The sequence below is a fragment of the Neophocaena asiaeorientalis genome, unplaced genomic scaffold, assembly GCF_003031525.2.
Source record: "Neophocaena asiaeorientalis asiaeorientalis breed wild unplaced genomic scaffold, Neophocaena_asiaeorientalis_V1.1 scaffold112, whole genome shotgun sequence".
NCBI lineage: Eukaryota > Metazoa > Chordata > Mammalia > Artiodactyla > Phocoenidae > Neophocaena > Neophocaena asiaeorientalis.
Window position 1 is genome coordinate 1,454,084 of NW_020175413.1, and position 21,187 is coordinate 1,475,270.

Here is a 21,187-nt window from a genome sequence, read left to right on the forward strand (position 1 = left end):
TAATTAACATGTCATCTCCTCATGTAAGTTACCTTTACTTTTTTTTTTTTGGTGATGAATGCACGTGAACTTTGTGGTAGATAGTGTCTGAGAGCTGAGGGTCTCAGTCGTTTAACCACAAGTAACTGAATTCTGACAATAACCAGTGAGGTTGGAGAAGCACCCACAGCCTCAGATGAGACCACAGCCCTGGCTGACACCTTAGTTTAACCTGATGTGAGGCTGAGTGTAGCACCTAGCTAACTCACACTGACTCTTGACCCATGGAAATTGTGAGATAGTAAGTCGTTTTAAGCAACAGGGTTTGTGGCACTTTTTACACAGAGAGAGAAAGCAACTACACGTCTGTATTTCTAAACCAAAGGGTTTTTGTTGCCATTTATGGAATCGTTCATTTTTGGCATCCTGTATCACTTTGTTCTCTGATGGGTGAAGAGTAGCTCACTTACAAGGCTTGATCCCTTCCGCCCATTTCTACCCCATTAGAGTTTGAACAGTGGGCTACCCAGGCTACTTGATTTCATCTTTGCCCCAGGGATGAGCCTTAATTGGGTTTTGTAGCTCAAGGCCTTCTCAGTTTTATCTTTTATGGGTTGGAGATGAGAAACAGCACTATTTTTCAACCTGCAAATCCCGGAATTTATGGTCTCTCCAAACTATCTTTCAATTCTGCTTGCAAAATGGCCATTTCTTCTATGAGCTTACTTCTCTTTTATTGTGCACTGTCAAGAACAGTCATTAGCAAATATCCAGTGTTACCAACATTCTGCTTTCTCCCCAAAACCACGAGTTCATTAGTGACACTCTGCCTTCCAGATGATCACAGGTGATCGTTTTATCAAATGCTATGGCACTGCATAAAAAGCCTTTAATATCAGTTTTTTGTTTTTTGTTTTTGTCACCTGCCACTCGACACCAAGGCCCATGCACACATTTTGTGTTTATTACAGTAGCACTTTACTTCTGGTGTCAGTCTGGGAATGGTTCAGCTCTTCTGCCGAAACAATCAACACCGAAACCAGACAACCAAACCTATAGCTTATAATAGCAAAAGTTTCTGTCTGCAGAGGTGACTATGGGCTGGCTGGGGGTCTACTCCATGTGTCTCCTTTGTTCCAGGATCCAGGCCAAAGGGGTGGCCCCTCTCTGAGAGCAAAGTACATGGCAGTTTCATGCCATGAATCTTAAATCTTTGGCTTGAAAAGATCACGTCACCTCTGTTCACATTTTTTCCACCAGAGGAAGTCATATGGCCAAGCTTGTTATCAATGGGTCAGGCGTGTGTAATCCTCCCTCAGGGAAGGGCAACACATGTCTACCCTGACATCATAGCCAGTGTTGACAGACTGAGAAGACATTTCTAAAACACACAGTCAGTGAATGATTAGTTTCTAGTGTATGTAAGGAACACCTGTAAATCAACAAGAAAAAGTCAGGAAACAAATAGAAATATGGCAAAGGGCAAGAAGAGGCAATTCAGAGCGGAAAAAGCTAACGGCTTGTAAGAAATCTCATTAGTAATCAAAGAAATGCAAATTAAATCAAGAGATCCATGCAACTGTCAAAAGCTATAGAGCTGGAAAATATCAAGCATTGACTTGAACATGGGGAACCCTTTGTATCCTGCTGGTGAGAGTGTGTAGACTGGAACAGCTATTTGGTAGATTAATTTGGAAGGAGTAAGTGAAATGGGCATAGATAGAGTGAAGTGGTGAATCCCTTCTGGATTGGAGAGATCTAGCTCTGTGGGATTATCATCACATCCACTTTCGCCCCTCTATCCTCATTCTGTACTTGGGTGATGAGCAGAAGAGTTCATTCTACTAGACTGTAAGATCTGAGAGGCGGGGACCATGGCTCGTTTTCCCACCATTGTGTCCCCTGCACCTTGTACAAAGCTTGCCAGAGATGGACACTTTGTATGGATTTGGTAAATAAAAGCATGTTTTAAAAAATCCATTAAAACCGAGGGACTTGTCTCCTCTAGGGCAGGAAGGTATGGACTTGCCAGTGTATAACTGCATTGTCTGAGTACTCCTTTGGGATCTGTTTTGGACTGAATTGTGTCCCTCCCTCCTTCTCCTCCAATTAATATGCTAAAGCCCTGATTCTCAATGTGACTGTGTTTGGAGATAGAGCCTTTGGGGAGGTCATTAAGGTTAAATGATGTACGGGTGAGGCCCTAATCCGATAGGGCTGGTGTCTTTATAAGAAGAGGAAGAGACACCCAGAGGTCTCTCTCTTACTCTCTGCACACGTGCACAGAGGAGAGACCAGGTGAGGATACAGCGAGAAGGGGGCCATTTGTAAGCCAGGAAGAGAGGCCCCACCAGACACTAACCCTGACGGCACCTTGTCCTCGGACTTCCAGCCTCCAGAACTGTGCAAAAATAAATTTCTAATGTGTAAACCCCCCAGTCTGTGGTATTTTGTCATGTCAGCCCAAGCTGACTCACAGAGGATCCAATGTATCATCCCATATAAACCCGGCTCCTTTGTTTAATTTGCATTTCCTTACAGGGACTGTACCAAGGCAGAAAGACATCAATACGCTCAGGTCTCTCCTATTGATCACAATTTGCTAAAATAGAAATAGATTTGGGGAAGCTTTCTATTTGAGGTGGATGGGAACTTGATAACACAAAGTCCACTGACCTGTCTTAACCATTGTTTGAAATGGTTGGATACTTTAAGGCATGTAGCTCTTTTAGAGCCGATACGGAGTTTTCAGATCACTTCCTTCTTGGTGGTTTAAGTCATGGTTGAATTGAGCAAACATCGCATTCAGAAAGGCTCAAGGCCAATATGATAAAAACAGGAGCTAAGTATTTTTAACAGTGTCTTAAAAAGTAACACCGAGCCTGCCAGGCCCATGATCCAACATTTCTTTGCCTGATTTGGGGGTCAGCCTCCTCTGGGTCAAGGGCAGCTCTCTTTCCTGTGGTCCAGGATGCCTCTGATCCCACATCCTCTGAGCTCTCAGAGCTCTTGGGTGTGTCCCCTGTCTCCAATCAGGTGTGCCTCGCCACTGCCTGGACCCTCTCCTGTAGATCCTGATGTATTTGGGGTGGGCTAGGGCTTCTGTATTTTTAAATAAACCTCCTAGGTGATCCTGAAGTACACTGGAATTTGAGAACAACTGGTGTATAACGTGTTTGCACTTAATTATATTTTGTTGTGTTACTCTTGACTATTGTTTCTTATGTTTTAGCAATGAATTCTAAACCAGTTTTACAATCCCCTGTGGGCAGGTGATACATCTCGATTTTCCTTTTATCCTTCATTTCACTGTAACGGGCCTGTAACAGGCTCTTAGCAGATGCTAAATGCTAACGGGTAGCTAGTCTAATGACTAAAAGCACTTTTCTTTGCTCAAAGAAACTCTGCCTTTCTTGTGGGTGCTGGGTCTTTGGACATAAGTTTCTCAACTGTTTCCTTTGGATTCCTTCTTGCTTCAAGGTCCATATCTCGGTCTCCATATCATCTGATGGCATCCAGACTTTTCACAGGCATCACTGGCCTTCTTTTACGTGGGCTTGAGCACCCATCTTTGGAGTGGTCCACAGTCGGCTGTAGCAGCCAACACTGAGGTGCCAGGACAGAGAGCACCTCTTCTTCAGGCTGCCTACTGACCACAGCTCTGTCTGTCTCTGGTGTCCTGCTGATGGGCCCAATGGTGAGCTGTGCACGGTTCTGTTTGGACACTGCCTTTCTTCCATGCATCAGTTGGCTTTGGTCACCGACCGTGATAAGAATTGCTGCCCTCTCCACCCCTCCTCATCTCACAACAGCCTTGGTGGCCTCATCCTAGTGACCATGCTCTTGGATACACAATTTTCTTCAGGCAACCCTCACTAGGCATGGCATAGACTCTCACAATTTACTGATGAAGTGCAGAGTTTGCCCTAGGATGACCAGCAAACTTCTGTTGCCTGTCTCCGAGCTGGGTGATGGGGAATTGCAAGAATGTTCTTAGCCCACCCTAAGAGAAGTTATTCTAAGTATGGTAACATTCACTCTAGCACAAAAACGAGAAGAAACATACGCTTAAGTAACCTTGGGAAAGGGTTTGTCTACCCACCTACACAATATTCAACAAGCCTTTCAAGTGACAATTAGTAGCACACACAATTCCTCAGGGACAACGTTAATTTTGCCATGATGCTTTGTAGTAATGATATATCATATGTTTGAGCACCCTTTCAGATTAAGTCATGACTAGGGAATATCAGATAGGGGTACGGGAAACAGGGTAGGTCAATGGGAGGAGGAAGGTCCGGCCCTGGATTCTGCAGAACATGGAACGAATGGAGATTTTAGAGGAAACTTTCTATTTGGGAGATGGAGGGAATTAGAGCAATGAGTGAGCATGCTGTCCACCAGAATCCAAAGGGATTGGATAAAAAGACAGAAGATATGCATGAAACATGGTATAGAAACTGTGTCACCAGGCTAGGAAAACCAAGTTCAGAATGGAGCGTCCACCTGGAGAATGTGCCGGAGGTGCAGAATAGAACATAATGGGCTACAGAGCATGTGGTCCTACCCATGGGTGGGAGGCAGCTTTACAGTTTTTCAAGTGCTCTTACATATATGATTTCAATTGATCTTCCCCACATGCCAGTGAGGTAGTTGGGGCAGGTGGCGTTGTCTCTGTACTAGTCAGCTTTGGCTGTGTAACATCCACTCTGAGTTATTTATTCTCATGGATGGCTTTGCTCATCTCAGTTACATTTGCTGCTGTGGAATGGGCGTCAGGTTGACTTGGCAGGAGAGACGTGGCAGGGCACACTTGGCTCTGCTCCGCACGTCTCCCACCCTCTTCAGGGGGCTAGACTCCCAGCATGTCCTTCCCATGGTGATGGCAGAAGCTCAAGAAAGCAGGTGGAAATGTGCAAGGCCTCTTGGCCTAGGCTTGAAACTGATGCACTCCTTTTAAAAATAAATTTATTTATTTTATTTATTTTTGGCTGCGTTGGGTCTTCGTTGCGGTGTGCGGGCTTCTCATTGCTGTGGCTTCTGTTGTTGTGGAGCACGGGCTCTAGAAGCACGGGCTTCAGTAGCTGTGGCATGTGGGCTCAGTAGTTGTGGCTTGCGGGCTCTAGAGCACAGGCTCAGTAGCTGTGGCTCCTGGGCTCAGTTGCTCCGCAGCATGTGGGATCTTCCCTGACCAGGGCTCAAACCCGTGTCCCCTGCACTGGCAGGCGGATTCTTAACCACTGCACCACCAGGGACGCCCGGAACTGCTGCACTTTTATTTCTATTATATTCTATTGACCAATGTCAATGGCCAAATCTAGAGTCAGACTGGGAGAGTATTACCAACTTACTTGGCAAAAGGTGAAGATACAAAGGGGTGAAGAATTGGGCATTAGTACATCAACTATTGTGCCCCATTTTACAAACACTGAAACAAGGCTGAGAGGAAGTGATTTCCTCAGGGTCTTCAGCTCCTTGGTGGTCAAGCTGGGGTAAAATCCATGTCACCCATCTATCTAATGTGTCCTTAAATTACAAATAGGACCCATACTGGAACAATGTGTTGTTTATGGTTCTGTTACAGTGCCTGGTGACAGTGAGCACTTGAATAAGTTCTCTGGAAAATAAATTCAATTTTTTAAAAAGTCTGGCTGTCAAAATCTGATTTCCTGGTTGAATGAATTGGCTCTGTTGTTCAGATCCTTTGGGTCTAAATTTATTTTTTTATTTATTAATTTTTTTTAACATCCTTATTGGAGTATAATTGTTTTACAATGGTGTGTTAGTTTCTCCTGTATAACAAAGTGAATCAGTTATACATATACATATGTTCCCATATCTCTTCCCTCTTGCATCTCCCTCTCTCCCACCCTCCCTATCCCACCCCTCTAGGTGGTCACAAAACTTATTTAAGAAATTGATTACAATTCCCCCTCTATTTGGTATTGCGGGTGTTATAATTGGAAATTTAGAGAGAAAAGACAGAAATGACTTTAAACGATTTACGTATCCACTTATAATTTGCAAAACGGTAAAAATATAGGAGACTTTAGGTAAGATGGGCTGCATTAGACTCCTTGTTAGGTTTAGCTATCTTTATTCTTTTCTGATATCAATGCCCATTGGGCCTTTTATCTGCTTATTTTGAAAAACAAACTCAAAGTGCTTTGGCTGCTTGCTGTTCACCCCCCTTTACAGTTTCTAGCACACGCGGCTGTGGGAGAAATTTGAGGCTGTGCACAGTCTTTGACACATGCCACTCAAGATGAATCCCCCTTGTCTCTCTCTGTGTCCCTTGTTGTCAAGGATGGAGCTATCTCTATATAGTCAAGTTTCAGGTTGTTGTCAAATGCTTTTCACTCACTCTAAACCTATTAGGATTTCCACTCCAGGGGAATGTTTCTGAAGATTTGGGCCAAGTCTTTGGCACCAAAGCATCCTGAGTGCACAGGATTTTACCTGGGGACAAGCATTCCGGTTATAGCTAACAGACATAAGAAAATATTTGGAAATTTTGACTTAAAAGTGAAGCTTAACTTTATTGGAGGTAGACCAGGCTGGGAGAAATGACTAATGGGAAGCACATCTGTGACACTCAGATTTTGGGTTGAAGGCCCTGGGATGGGATGGCTCTTTCTTTACACAGGGAAGTCACGGGGCAGCCGTGGCAATGTTGTTGGCTTCTGGACTTGGGGGTTTCCATGTTGCATTCGAGGAATGAGTTCTTTTACTGGTCAAAGTTCTTTAGTACCAACCATGGCCATCAGCATTTGGTTCTTGGGACCCATAATTCTACTTGTCCATTTCTATGTGGTCTTGTGTTGCCACCACTACTCTGGTAATACTCACCATGGTTATAAGCATATGTCGTGGAGGTAGGACTGTGTCATAGCGCAAGTTTGCCATTTACAGCTTGAGTTCTGAGTCTTCTTCTTATCCTGCCCTCACTCCTTATTCTCTACTGCTTCTGACCCTCCCATCTTCTGGCAGGGGAGCTTTCTCTTGTGCCATTTCATTCCAGGGCACTGTAAATGCTTTTTTTTTTTTGAACCGATTTTACTTTTGTCATTTGCCAATTGAAAAAGGAGTAGAGAAATCATTTTCAGGTTGAAGAATTGTGTCACAGACATACTCAAAACTGAAATTTTAGCTCTAGAAGGGACCTTGGCCATTGAATGGAATCTTTCTCCGCATTTTACAGATGAGTAAACTGAGGGCCAAAGAGATGTACAGGGAATGCTCCCAAGCTCACAGGGTGACTGGTGGCAGAACTTGGCTCAGAACATGGGGGGATGACTTTAAGAACTGTTCTTCCCACCATACCACATGGCTGCACTCACAGAAGAGGATTTGGTTTGACCTGCCTGTTTACTGTGTGTTTGAGCGTGAGCACATAATAAAGGAAAGGTGCAATTTTTTATTGTCCCTTTTTACTACATGTACATGTATTAATTGAGATGATTTCCTAGATAGAATAGTGCTTTTCTAATCTTAGGAAATGGCATGTTGGGGTTCTTTTTAAGCAGGACTACTACAGTGTTAAAATCATACATAAACATTTGCTAAATATTTAATATAAATGGTTAATTTTTAACCATATTTTTTGGCTGATATTAATTATCATCATTATTTATTTAAAGAGCATTAGAGACATCTAGGATAGTTTAGGAGAAGTCAAATGTCATTATAGAAGGTCAAGGGCAAACTGGTTCCATTCCCTTTGATTATGGCCCAAATGTGCCAGAAGGTATGTAGAGCTGAGTTATCCAGAGAAAGAAGCGTTCCAAGGGAGTGACCAGTGAACTCATAGCAAGCTGCCCATGGTTCAGTTAACTCTGTTGAATTTTTAGAAAATGAGAGTTTAATGAATTCCAGATGGGGAGATTGTTAGTTCTGTAATGTTTCGAATCTTCTTTACAGAGCATGTGGAACAGCACTATTTGGGTTCGTTCTTTGGAGAAACAGAATTAATAGGATGTATGTATATACAGAGAGAGATTTAATATAAGGAATTGGCTTACACGATTTTGGAAGCTAACAGTTTCCAAGAGCTGCGGGCGGCAAGCTGGAGACAAAGGAGAGTTGCTAGCGTTGTTCTGGTCTGAAGGCTGGCACGCTTGAGACGCAAAGAGAGCAGCTGTTTCAGCTCGAGTCTGAAGGTAGGGAAAGACTGATGTCACAGCTTGAAGGCTTGATGTCACAGCTTGAAGGCAATCAGGAAGACTTCCCCCTATTTTAGGGAAGTTCAGCTGTTTTGCTCTATTCAGACCTTCAACTGATTGGATGAGACCCACCCACATCAGGGAGAGCAATCTTCTTTAGTCAGTCGACCAATTCCAATGTTAATCTCATTCAGTAACACCCTTTCAGACATATCCAGAACAATGTTTGACAAATGTCTGGTTACCCTGTGGTCCAGTCAAGTTGACACATAAAAGTAACCATCACTAGCACTGAATAAAATTAATAGTTCATTAAAGGCTTTCTGATAATGCTGAATTTTCCAATATTGAAAAGTTTGGGCAGGTAGGATAGTGTTAGGATGGAGAGTCAGAATTTTACCTGCCAATGAGAATGGAGACCTCGGCTTTCCATGCCTTTCCACTTATGGACACATATGTGGATTCCATTTATTACATTCAGTCCAGGATAAGATGCCGTGAGGACACTAGGGGACAGGGCCCTGATTCCAAGGAGTTTTCAGTTCTTTTGGGGTGAAGAACAATTAGGTGATAACAAGTGGCAGTAAAGAAGTTATGAGAAGGGACAGAGGCCAGTGTGGGTCTGTGGTTCTCACTTTGCACCTCTCAGTGTCTGAAGACACTTCTGATTGTCACAAATGGCCAGGGTGCTATTTAAGGTATTTAAGGATGCTGTTAAACATTCTATGGTGCACAAGAGAACCCTCCATAAAAAGATTGTCTGGCTCAAAATAGCAATAGCTCTAAGTTGGAGAAACCCTGGTATAGGCTTTATGGAGGAGGTGATATTTAATTTATTTTTTCTTTCATTCATTCTCATATTTGTTCAATATTTATTTAGTGCCTACTATTTTCCAGTACCAGTTTTGTCATGGAGAATATGATAGGGAATAACCAAAGTAGTTCTGTGGGCATAGGTCTTACAGTTTAAAGGGAAAAAAAGATTTAGAAAAAATGAAAATCGTGTATAATAATTATTGTGATGGAGAATACAGGGTGCTAAGGGAACCCACCACAGAGAGACACATCTCAGTTAGAAGGCCAGGAAACTCCTGCCAAAGAGAAGTATCCTTTAAAATACAACGAGAAGGGTTAAGTGGGAGTTGGCCCATGAATAAGGTGTGAGTGAGTGTGTATCAGGAGTTGGAGTGTAGGGAGGGAGTGGCTTTGGAGGCACAGGCAGAGCGGCTTGTTCAGATGTTTGCAGGTGAGTGAGAGGGTGGCATATAAGTGGTTCTGCATGTCGAAGATGCAAAGAGAAGAGCAGCAGATAAAGCTAGAGACGCAGCAGTACCTGTGTCTAGGAGAACCTTGATTCATACCAAGAGTTCAGGTGTCATCCTAAAGCCAATGGAAAATATTTAAGAGTTTTAAAGTCTTAAAGCAATGGAGTGATGGGATCAGATTTAAGTTTTGGAAAGTTCACTATTGTTGCAGTGTGGAGGTGAGAGTGGAGGAGAGCAAGATGGTGCAAAGATGCCATCAAGACTGCTGGGCTGGGATGAACAAGAAAGGATGTCGGCTCAGAGGATGGCGACAATGGGAAAGTCAAAAGCAGACAGATTGACAGATTGGAGGGCTGTTGAGGTAGAATAAAGGGCACTCGATGGAAAGTGAGAGGGAGGAATTAAGGAAGATATCCAGGTTTCTGATGGGGATGAGCAGGTATTTTGAGGTACCATTTCCAGGGTGCACTGGAGTGAGTGAATTCTCCTTCGGTAGTAGTTGAAATAATGTGAATTATTGGAATTGTGGAATGATATGGAGTCCAGTTTTGGATATGTAGAGTTTGAGTTCCTGAGTGATGTTCTACTAGATATGCCGATTGGCCTAGAGAAATCTGGGCTGGAGCTCATCATTTAGAGTCAAATAGTTGATGAGACTTTGTACAGCAAGGACAGAAAAGTGCTCGGAGACATGGCCACATTTAAGAATGAGTGGAAGATGAGGAACTTGCATGGGCTCCCCAAAAGGGATCAGGATGGTAGAAGCAAAACCAGAGGAGTGTGGTGGTGGAGAAAATAAGACAAAGTAACCAGGAGAAAGGAGTAATCTCTGCTGTACTGCTGCTAACTGTTGCTCAAACCACCCACGCCTTTGGGAACATGCAGGTCCCTGGTGATCTTGAGAGAGCAGTCCAGATGGAGCCTCGCAGGAGGAAGTTAGGTTGGATGCATCAAGGAGAGAGGAGCAGAGAGCATCCACGGAAATGGGAGATAGATGAGCTGTAGCCCAGGGTCTGTTCAAGCTACTTAACAACTGGTGTAGCACATGTGCCGACCCATCAGCATAGCTGCAGGCCGGTATAGAACCAAAACATTCTGGCTGATCTCAGACCCGACTGTAGTTCTGATGGACATACTTTCCAAATAAAAAGGTGGGATAGCTTGTTTGGACATACAGTCTGGCAAAAAAAGGTGGGAATTCTGGAGCATGTTGTTGTTAAGCAATGGCCCTACCCTGGGAGGTGGCGGTCCATTGATTCATCTGGTACAGTGTGTGAAGGGGTAAGGGTCCAAGATAATGGCAAGGCCATTCGAAAGGGATCTCAAGTAAGGTTTCTCAATAGTCACATCTCTGAAATGCAGATATTTACATCTGCAACTTAATTTGTGGCACTTCTACAGAAAACAATTAGCTAAAGGGAATAAAGTGCGCCGAAAAGATGAAGCTTACTCTATATTTTAGATAACCTGTAAGTCTCAGCTAGCAAGACACTTCCGTTAGCACAGAAAAATAATGGCCTTTTTCAACAAGATGACTGTCAAAAAGAAAAAAGGTAGACAGTCATATGATTTATTTCCCCATCCATATTGAGTTTATTCATGGGAGATTCACCTTGTGAACTGATAATTTTCTGGGCTAAGAAAAAGCAGCAGGCATTTTTTCTTTTTAGGAAATGCCTATTTTTATTTTATTTTTTACAGCGGGTTTCTTTTGGCCTAAAAAAAAATGATCCAAGTCTATGGCTTTGATATCAAGGAAAAGCCTTCTTTCAGTTGCTTTAATCTTTTCCAAAAAGTGACCCACTGAGATAAATGTTCTCACGCTGAGAATCAAGGTTTTCTCTGATAGCACAGGCAGAACAGGAAGCAGAACACTTTCTTGAAGTGGCTGAAGAAAAATTCAAGATCTCAGGCTGAGGAAAGGAACTCTTTTGAAAGGGCAAGTTTAAGACCCATACTTTAAGCAATTAAAAAAAAAAAAAAAAGAGAAATCTCACTCTCATGTCAGGTGGTGGATGACACCAGAACAGGGCGACCAGGACAGAATTAGGGACCCAGGAAGCAACTAAGAGGAAAGGCACTGGCGGATGATTTCTTTCCTTTCGGGCAAACAAAGGGCCAAATTCCTGGAGGCCAGTTCAGGCGGGGAGGTGGGGCAGGCACAGGGCTCGGCATGCTGGGGGTCAGAGTACTTAGGGCTGAACTCACGTCACGGAGGTCCCTGGATTTCCAGTTAGAGGCACGAGTAACCCCCTCCTCCCTGCATCGCGTCCTTAATAGGTTGCCCAAAGACCTGAGCTCAGGGAGCAGGCAGCCCGTCTTCCCTGCACCTCCAGCCCCTTCCGCTGCTCCTTCACTGACTCCCCAAAACCCCACCCTCACCCCAGCCTCACAGGGCCTCCTGAGTCCTGCCCCTGCTGTGGGTGTAGCAGCTCATATTCTGTCTTGACCCCAACTTGGGCTCATATTCATGTCCCAATCTCATTCTACCCCTTCTTGGCTGTTGTTACCCACCTGTACCTCCTGGACCCTGACCTTGGCTAGGAATGACATCTACATTTGGATAATTGCTTCTCACATGTCAGTGCCTCGAACGAGCATTCATGACAAAACCGTGTTTCATCCCTTCTGAATGGTATGTATAGTCCAGAAGGAGCGTCATGAATGCCAAAGCGTCTGTAATCCTGCAAAGAAGGAATCTCTGGGGATTCAAGTGTGCGAGTGGGGGTGAGGAGCGGGGGAGGGCTCGGGGGCATAGGCTGTGTGACAAGTCCCGTATGCACGTCACATCCAGAGTTCTTCCTCCCCAGGGCAGAGGCTGGCCCCACTTATCCAGGCTTCCCTGCAGGCACGATGGCCGTGGGACTGGCACGGGGTGTGGGCAGAAGCAATTAAGCCATCCCGTGTGACCCTCCCTGGCGGTGGCCACCTTGCTGGATGCATGCTTTGATGGCCGACTCACACCAGACCCCATGAGGAAAAACATCTTCATGGTGTTAAGCTACCCCAGAAAGTCTGGGCTTTCCAAGGTGTGGCATTGCTTAGCACCAAGCTCCTCACTTTCAAGGTCTTTTTAGGGGATCTAAACGGGGCAAGTGCATTGCTCTGTGATCATCTGATTCACACATTCAGCTTCATACTGCAGCTCAGGATTTGGATATCTGCCTGCCAGACCATGATGTCCTCGCCTGTGTCCCCTGTGACATGGGCTTCAGCAGCTGTGGTCGTGCTGGGCGTTTTATAGAAGCTCAGTGGAAAAGCAGCTTGTGTCTCCTTTGAGCCGTTGATCAGACCCTCATTTGCCATTTGCCTTTTTTACTGAAGCACTCTGTTTATATACACATTTCTCAGTAGAGCAAAAGCAGGTCAGGATGGAGCTTGAGGCAGGTTCTTTGATATAAATGGTCTGCCCAGGGGACAGACATCCTTGAAGGACAGGAAGTCCTGAGGCTTGGCTTGATGACTACCTACTCTTCTCTTCCCCAATTTGGGGACCCCAAATTCCAAGACTACTATTTGCCTTTACTAGGGATTCTGGGTTATACTTACCTTGGGGGAAAAGAGTTTTATTTAGGGTTGCCTGCTTCATGTATAGGAACAACCAGGGAGAAGCAGTTCCTGACTGCAACTGTTTTCTTGTCCAGCTCATCTCCTTGTGTGTGACCTTGGACATGATCTCCTGGCTTTGCTGGGCTTCCCCTGTTGACTCCGTGGGGGTGGCTGTAGCTGTCCTTAGCTTGAGTGGCTTCGTCGGAGCTGAGGAAACTTGCCCTAGATCTTCCCCCGTGAAGCCTACAGACACAAGTACTGTGAAAAGAGACCTAAGCCAGTGTAGTCACACATATCTCTCGGGCTCTTTTTGGTCCATTTGGGTAGCAGCTATAGAAGTCTGAGGCAGGTGAGGGCCGGTTTGTCCTTTGACATTTTGCTCCTGGGTGTTTGTGACAGAAACTCTCAAAGCAGCTCAGCTGCACACAAGACATTTACTGAAGAAGCACTGATTTGCTGGCAAGCCCAAGTGCTCATCAACCTGTTCTGTGAGCTTAGTGAAGTCAGCTCCTTGCCCCTCAGATGCTCTGACCACCCCTGGGCAGAATGAGCCTCGAGGCTAATGCCAAGACTGCAGAGGCAAATGCTGTCACCCTGATAGCCGGCATCAGACAAGCTAAGACCTCCAAGTTTCAGGTTCCATGGGCGTGGGGCTAAGGGCTGTTGTTATACCTCTTCCCACGAGAAAGGGTCCAGGCATCACCGGATTCATGCACTCTCTTCCTGCAAGGGGGGGATATTTTCTTAAACGTTTCAGCCACTCCACATATCTTGAATATCTTTAATGTCACCACAGAGAGCTCATTTCTAGCAGCCATCATGACAACTGATAGGACACTAATTGCACTTATAGGAACCATTTTTGATATTCTGTCAAGCCTTGCTTGATGACAACAGAAGTGCTGGCATTAGCTGCCCTGTGTCTGGGCTTCCTGAGCAGACCACCAGAGGTCCACCCTGAGCTCTGCTCTCTTGTCAAGGATACTGGCAGCACACTTCACATCGCATGGTACATCTGGAGTATTTTAAAGGGAAGTCCAGACATGGAGTTGGTCAACAGATGCCATCGGGTGAGCTGAGCCTGTGCTTCCAGCTCCCTTTGCCATTATAGGTGATACCAAAAGTAAGAGTAGCAGCTGACATGTTGGGGCATTTCACTATTCCCTATATCTTCTGTTCATCTTCTCATGTCATCCTCACGATAACCCGGCAGAGTGGTCTTATTGTCCCCATCTTTCAGGTAAGGACACTGAGGCTCCAAGAACTTCTAAATTTTCCCAAGGTCACCAGCTAGTAAGTGCAGAGATATTGACCCCAGCGCCTGAGCTCAGAACACCTCTGTCACCTACTGGGTTGGACCCAAAGCAAATGGCCGATCAGCCGGTGAGAGCTGTGGCCAGCACAGCAGATTTCAGGAACTGGCTGAGGGTGTCCTGAGGGTGATGGCTAGACCTCATTAGACTGCTGGTCCCAGTGATAAGAGGCGAGTGCAGAATGTGTTGATATAGGAGCTTCAACTGCCCAGGTATCTAGAGGGTGGGTAGATGAGGGTTGGGTTTAGGTCACCTTGCAGCTGCCCCAAACTGTGGTACAGGCTTGTCCTCTAGCTGTTACCCCCAGGTGAGCCCCACCACAGACCGGCCATCCAGGAGGTGTGGGCAGGGAGCTACACTGCGTGCTGGTATCTTCCTTGCCTGCCTGGACCATAGCAGTTGATCTTGGCATGTCCTCTTGGGGGTTCTCATCCTCCCGGGGTCACTCTCATGGATCCTGAGGAAGTCTTCATTTTTTATAGGCTTCACCTTTCTTCTCTGAAACAGCCGTTTGTACCAATGAAATTCACTGATGAATTCGATGAACTTCAGTTCATTAAAAATTATCATTTAATGTGTCATTTATGAGACGAATGTCAGCACACATGGAATGATTGTATTGGTCGGGGCATGTAGCATGGTCAAACTCTGGCTTGGCCACTTCCTGGCTGTGCAACTGTCGAGCAATTGATTTGACATCTCTGTGCTTCAGTTTCTTCCTCTTAGAATGGGGATAAAATGGTACGTGCCTCACAGGGTTTTTGGAGGATCAAACGAGTTAATCTTGTGAGGATCTGCTCCCCAGCTAACTCAATTGAATGGCTTTATGTTAAGATTTAAATAATAGTCTTCTTTTCTAGAATCCTTTTTTTTTGACAACACGATTTGCTACTTTGACATCACAGGTGAATGTGGGAAATGTTCCTTAATGGTGGAGGATTTTGAGGGAAGGTGGATGGATGGGGGAGAACCAACTGAAAGTGTCGTGTGAAGAGATGCCCCATGAGGAAACACTAAACGCAGTTGGGAATTTTTAAGCCATTGGTGACTGGCTTAGTTCTTACCATCTTTATTTGAGTTTTACTTTGCTAAGTACTATCCAACAAGTTTTGAATATCTAAGTTATTTGAGGTGGTTCATTGAAGGCAAACTGCTGGAAGTAAAAGCAAAATCAAGGAGAACCCCGGGGCTTTGAAGGTTTTTCTCAACTCGTGGCCATTTTCCACCTTTAAAAGCACTGACTTGACTTTTATAGGAGCCGGTAGAATTATCTAACAGAAAATGGAAACCACAAGCACAGTCATTCCCTTAAATATTTTATACTGCATTCGGATGTGCATTTTTCAAGGATCATTTCCTTGACATTTTCTGGGGGTATATTTCTTGGGAAATAAAATAAATATGTTTGGTAGATGCTCATACCAATTTATTTAAAGCTATAAATAAGATAAAGATGCCTCCTGTCAATTGTGCTAGAAAATATAAGGATTAAAGGAATATCTTAGGAGGTCAGGCAAATGATTCATAATACTGTTCAGGTTATGAAGAGGTCGGTTGATGCTTTAAGCCATTTCAGCTGATCCTCAAGTGAATCACTCTTGAGAATGGACAAGAGAGATCCTATGGCCAAAGCGTGGGCCAGAGACAATGCCCAGGCCACACACTTCATTAGGGGCCACTGAGTGAAAGAATCCAACTTCCTGGTTTTCCAGTCTAGGTATGTCACACAATCTCCCCAGCTGTTCACGATCTGGTAACTAGATGGCTCCGAAGGCTTCCCAGAGGCTGGGAACAGCCCTTGACAGGCAAGAAATCCAGTCCTTCCATTTGGAGCCTGTCCTAGGCAATCTCCCAGCAAGGAATCTATGCACGCAATGAGTCTATTCAATCATTGTATTGCTGCTCTGAGAGATATGATGGAAATGGCTTCCCTCAGGGAATGGTTGGGGAAGGGTGGAATATGCAGGAACCATGGCACAAAGTATGTGACCTTAGGGAGAGAAGAGGCACCCAAGTCTGGGTTGGCCAGGGAAGGCTGGGGGGTGGCCAACGGGCAGAACAGGGGTCCAGAGGAAGGGAGGATGTTACCTGGGTGTGGTATCCGTGAGGGCGTGGTATCCATGGCAACAGGAGAGGCAGCAGGACAAAGGAAAGCACTTTGGGAGACGCTAGAGTGGCTCCATCTGACCCAGGGAGGAGCAGGAGGCAAGAGAAGGTTGCCAGGTGAGCTGCACTCAGGCTGTAGCCCTTCATCCCCAGGAGTTCAGATTTGTTTTTGCTTTATTGTTTTTTTTGCGGTACGCGAGCCTCTCACTTTTGCGGCCTCTCCCGTTGCGGAGCACAGACTCCGGATGCGCAGGCTCAGCGGCCATGGCTCATGGGCCCAGCCGCTCCGCGGCATGTGGGATCTTCCTGGCCCGGGGCACTAACCCGCGTCCCCTGCATCGACAGGCAGACTCTCAACCACTGCGCCACCAGGGAAGCCCCAGGAGTTCAGATTTGAAGGCAACAGGAAGCAGTAGGTGATTTTTAAGGTAAATCAAATCAGATATGAAATACCTCAGAGGAAAACAATCTTCTAAAGAACTCTTTTGTAAATCCTTTTAAAAATGAAGTGAATCCTTCATCATGTAAATGCAGTGAAAATGGTAACTTTCAAATTCAATTACACGTTTAAATTTTGTGTATCGCTTGTTTTCCTGAATTAAGTGAAGTACAACCTCATTTCTTTTATCCCACCACCAAAGTAATGCCATCCTGAAAGAGAAGCGTGGTGTGGAGAGAAAAGGGGGAAATAAATATTTAGTAGAAGACAGAGCAGTGCCATCAAGCGCTTATTTTGAGTTTTGTCTCAGAACTGAGAAAAAGTTTTTCATTTCTTCTTTTCATTTTTATGTCAGTATATTTAGGGTCCAAATCACTTCAGAAATTTGGGACCTTTTTAAATTAGAAACATTGATATGAAGAAAGATACAGTGGTGACGGCCTGAGTCTGAAACTCATGGGGTGGTTGTTAAGTGGCTTACTAGCTGCCGTCCCCTTCTTCTTCTTCCCGGGAGATTCCCCATTTTAAAATCAGAGCTCAGAGTGTGCTTCAGAATCCTTCTGAACACAGTGCTCTTGCACGGTCACTCCCAACTGAATTTGCAGTCAGGTGGAACCAGCTTGCCTCCTGGCTTTGAATGTAGTAAGAGTGGTTCTTACACTTGAGCGGGCATCAGAAACCCCTGAAAGACTTGTTCCAACACAGGAACTGGACCCCACTCCCTCTGATTTAATAGCCCTGGTGGGGGGTGAGGGGGCATAGATGTGCTGTTGATGCTGCTTGATGGGGAGAACACTTTGAGGACCACCATCTTGGATTTTAGAACAACCATCAACAGACAGCAGCTCAGTTTTCCACTTTAATGAGGATTAAATTGGTGAAGAGAGCAACCGTTTAGAATTCCCTTACATTTTCTCCCCCTTCCTTGTTCTCTGTAGTTCTTCCTTTTGATCCCTTAATTAGCGGTTTTACAAACCTATGACCTTAAGTCAAGAAAATGTCATAGTCCAGGACATTCAATTCTTGACATTCCAATGACTATAGTACCTTAGCTGGAAGGTAAGTGAATGTTTTAGAATATGAAATGGGCAGTTTCGGAATATAAGAAGAGCTGGTAGGTTGAAGAGTAAATCAAAGAAGAATGTGCTGGGAATTTAGGAAAAGTCCCAGTTTTCACTCCAGGTCAAGGGTTTCTACCAATGATGATGTGGCTGGTTATTGGAAGTTGAGATGATCGTTACGAGAATGACAAAGGGTGACTGTTTCCTGGAGCTGCCCTAACAAAGTACTACAAACTGGGTGGTTTTAAGCAATGGAAAGGTACTGTCTCACAGTTCTGGAGGCCAGAAGTAAGAAATCAAGGTGTTCCTTCTGAGGCTGTGAGGGACAATCTTTGTGTCCAAATTCCCACCCCCCCCTTTTTTTTTGTGGTACGCGAGCCTCTCACTGTTGTGACCTCTCCCGTTGCGGAGCACAGGCTCCAGACACGCAGGCTCAGTGGCCATGGCTCACGGGCCCAGCTGCTCCGCGGCATGTGGGATCTTCCCGGACCGGGGCACGAACCCGTGTCCCCTGCATCGGCAGGCGGACTCTCAACCACTGTGCCACCAGGGAAGCCCCAAATTCCCCTTTTTATAAGGACACCAGTCCTATTGGATTAGCATCCGCCCTAAGGACCTCACTGTAACTATTTACATCTGCAATGATCCTATTTCCAAAAAGGTCACATTCGGAGGCATAGGGCCTGGGGGCTAGGACTTCAACACATGGATATTTGAGGGGCACATTTCAACCCCTGACAGTGACCCTGAGCTTAGTTCTTGTCCAAACTGTCTGCAGGAGACCCACCACCATGAGGAGCCTTCAGGGGCCTCAGGAGAGCCACCCAGGAGCTGTGACACCCACCCCTTTCCTCACTGGCTCTGGTGACTGGCCAAAGATGCCACAGAACGTATCTGGGTACATGTGCATGACCATAAAGTATCCTACTATGTGGAAAGTCTACTTCTCTTCATGTCCAAGCATTGTCCTTTGAACTGCTGAGCTTTGAGATGATACCATCTCAGACTGGAAGATCAATTCCTAAGCTTGAAGAAGCGTTGCTTTAAAAAAGGCAGGACCTTGTTATAACTGCAATTGAGGGGTCCTATTAACCCCCGACTCCGAGACAGAGGCTCGAATCTTCTGAGATGAGATATCTGCCAAAGTCTGCCAGGGACAATAAGAGCAGTAGATCTGTCAGTAGCTGCCAGGTGTCTGAAGGGGACACAGTTACCTGAGGGGCAGCTCTGAAGCGCAACGGGACCTACCAAGGCCAGCTACCTGGCTTGTGTTTCGATCTGAGGAGCCGTTGCTTAGCTTTGTGGGATGAATCTTTCTCTGCATCCGTCAAGAGTACTACCTCGTTCATTAATGTGTCACTAAAATTTAAAATGCTACCTTTCTGCTCCTCGGGTAATTATTGCAGACAGGTTTGAGGCCTATTGTGAAAGCATGGTTCTCAGCAGAAGCAGATCCCGCAGAATGTTGGTGGGTAGTGTGCTTGGGTCTTAACACCCGCTGTTCCTTGGTTAACTAGTTCATGGGGCACCAAGGTCGGCAGTGAGCTTGCTTCTTCCTCACTTTCCCCTTGTGGGGCTTTTGTTTGTTTCGCTAATTTCTGAGTCTGAGTTTCTGTGTAGTCAAGTACATGGAATCATTCCTTCCATGAGTCACAGTTGCTGGGAGGAAATCGTTTTGCTTTTGATACTTTAGAACTTTCCCTCCCTTGCTCTCGTCCATCACCATTCCCCTATTTCTGGAAGTGCTGTTACCTCTCGGCATCTACTGGGAGGAGAACTTTAAACCCCACAGTGGAGGCCTTAAGACACATGGCTTGAGCTTCAGTGAGAAATGGAGAGTTGTTGACATCTAGCTTCTGGCTTTTCTTTTTACCTCTTTCATCAGATCATTGGTTTCATATTTCTTAATAGACTCTTAAAAACTTAAGGATGTCTTGCGTACTCTTCAATTTCTAATTTTTATGATGACTTGGGAGCTCTCTATTGGCCCAGCTTTCTTTTATAAATCTTTTCATTGTATCCTTTGGAAGCCTGCCGAAAAAGTACTCTTGTTTTGACTGTGAAGTGTACATACTGTGGAAACAATGCTTTACAGAAATGGACTCATAAATGTATCCATGTGCAGGATGGATCTGGACTCAGGCCATTGTTTCAGACAAGGTGGCACAAAAAGCAGCACTCAAGATTCTTGTGGGGCTTCCCTGGTGGCACAGTGGTTGAGAATCTGCCTGCCAATGCAGGGGACATGGGTGTGAGCCCTGGTCTGGGAAGATCCCACATGCCGCGGAGCAACTAGGCCTGTGAGCCACAACTACTGAGCCTGCGTGTCTGGAGCCTGTGCTCTGCAACGAGAGAGGCCGCGATAATGAGAGGCCCGTGCACCGCGATGAAGAGTGTACCCCGCTTGACATAACTGGAGAAAGCCCTCGCACAGAAACGAAGACCCAACACAGCCAAAAATAAATAAATAAATAAAGAATTCTTTTTAAAAAATTGAAGAAGAAAATGGCTGAACCAGTATCAACAATAAAATCTCAGATACATCATAAAAAAAAAAAAAGATTCTTGTGCCCAGGTGCTATAATGACAGGTCACTTCACCTTTACCTTCCTTGCTTTACTGTCTTGCTTGTCTTTATCGATGTAAGAATTCTTGGGACTTCCCTGGTGGCGCAGTGGTTAAGAATCCACCTGCCAATGCAGGGGACACGGGTTCTAGCCCTGGTCCGGGAAGATCCCACATGCCGCGGAGCAACTAAGCCCGGCGCCACAACTACTGAGCCTGCGCTCTAGAGCCTGTGAGCCACAACTACTGAGCCCACGTGTCACAACTAATGAAGCCCGTGTGCCTAGAGCCTGTGCTCTGCAACAAGAGAAGCCACTGTAATGAGAAGCCCGCGCACTGCTACAAAGAGCAGACCCCCCTCGCTGCAGCTAGAGAAAGCCTGCACGCAGCGACGAAGACTCAATGCGGCCATAAACAAATAACAAACAAACAAACAAAAAGCAATTAATTAATTAAAGAAAAAGAATTCTTTTTAGAAATGGCCATAAAAATGTGGAAATTGATGAAGACCAACCAAATGAGAAGAAGCACAGGCTATTTATTCTTTACTCACCCTAGCAAGGGAGTCAACCACCTCTGCTGTGTTTTGGCAGACACTCAAAGGCAGGCAGGGGATTGGGGAAGGTTTAGAGGGGAAAAAAACCGGAGGGCTTCAGGTGGGCTCTGATTGGAGGCTGTTGTTATGGGGAAGCTGGAGGTGGGCTAACTAGAAGCAGGGCATCCTGTGTGATTGGTTAGGGGTGCATAT